Below are 1,774 nucleotides of genomic sequence, written 5' to 3'. Positions count from 1 at the left end.
ATTCTAGAATCCCATTTTGCCATAAGCATGCTGTTGGTGTAAATTTAGACTTTAATATTATTAAAGCCCACTCTTTGGTATAGTCTAATTGTATTACTTTAGCAGTCTCTATCTTATCCTCAATTATCTTTACTTTTTCTAATGCTTCTAATGCTAAACTTCTTTTAGATTTAGGAGAAGCATCTCCTTTTAATATATTGAACAAAGGATCAAGCTCTCCAGTGGTAATTTTTAAATATGGCCGGATCCAATTAATATTCCCTAATAATTTCTGAAAATCATTAAGAGTCTTTAAGTTATCTGTCTTTACCTGCATTTTTTGGGACATAATATATTCATCATGTATAACTTTTCCTAAATAGTTAACTGGTTTATTATGTTGAATTTTATCAGGAGCTATAACTAGCCCATAATTTATTAATCCTGTAATCATAGTTTTCATTATTTGCTCTGATTGATCTTTCGTTTTCTCAGCTATTAATATATCATCCATATAATGTATAATATAAGCTGCACCATACATCTCTCTAGTTTGTTGCAAAGCCCTAGCGACAAATTTTTGGCACAGGATGGGCGAATTTTTCATGCCCTGGGGGAGGACACCCCACCCATACCTTTGATAAGGCTGCTTAAAATTTGTAGAGGGTACACTAAAGGCAAACCTCTTAGAATCAGATGGATTTAATATTATAGTGAAAAAACAATCTTGAAGATCAATAGCAATAATATAATACCCTTGAGGTACAGCCACAGGGGAAGGGAGCCCAGGCTGCAGGGCTCCCATATCAAACATTGTATCATTAATAGCCTTCAAATCTTGTCATAACCTCTATTTCCCTGATTTCTTCTTGATCACAAAAATTGGTGTATTCCATGGACTAGTAGATTCCTTCAAATGCCCAAGACTCAGTTGTTCTTGTACTAATTGTTGCACTGCCTGTATCTTTTCTTCTGTTAGGGGCCACTGACTTACCCAAACAGGCTCATCCGTTTTCCAGGATATTTTGTCTGCAAACAATTCCTTGTTATCCGCAGTGTCAGTGGCCCCTAGGAAAAATACTGCTGATGTGTATTTTCCCCAGAGATAAGTCTGACGTCCATACCCTTCATTACATCTCTCCCCCAAAGGGAGAAGGGAAGAGCAGGAAGAATATAGGGCTGAAAAATTCCATCTTTGTCTTCACAAGGCCATCTTAATTTTTTAGAACTTTGTGCTACATTAGTGGCCATTCCTAATCCAACTAATGTAGATGAAGTATGATTTACAGGCCAATTTGAGGGTCAATCTCTTCCTGCTATGCAGGATCGATCAGCACTAGTATCCAATAGTCCATGGAAAATTTTGCTTTCTACTCTGATCTGTTTAAAAGGTCTCTCTATTCCTATCTCTTGAATCCATGCTACAGCTTCTGATGACTTGAAGCCTTGATTTCCTCTTTTACCCATTAAACATGGTGCTGGCAGTTTAACATAATTTAAGACAATTAATTGAGCTATTCTTTGATCTTTATGAATTTGTACTGTTTCTCTTAATGGTTGCACTATGACGTTTATTTCTTCAGTGAAATCTTGATCTATTATACCAGGGATAACCTCAAAATTTTTCTTAAAGTTAGAACTTCTTCTAATTAATAGACTAAAAGTACTTTCAGGTAAAATCCTTATTACTTTAGTATTAACTAATTGGTCCAGTGGTGAGAATCTTTGTCTTCTTGACATTGAGCCTCAATCCATATTGCAGGCTGCAGTCCTTGACACTCTGCAGCAGGTGCTT

This window comes from Elephantulus edwardii, unplaced genomic scaffold, assembly GCF_000299155.1.
Source record: "Elephantulus edwardii isolate Elephantulus edwardi_28Jun2011 unplaced genomic scaffold, EleEdw1.0 scaffold00007, whole genome shotgun sequence".
Classification (NCBI taxonomy): Eukaryota; Metazoa; Chordata; class Mammalia; order Macroscelidea; family Macroscelididae; genus Elephantulus; species Elephantulus edwardii.
The sequence above is the reverse complement of the archived record's forward strand: the minus strand, read 5'-3'. Positions refer to the sequence as shown.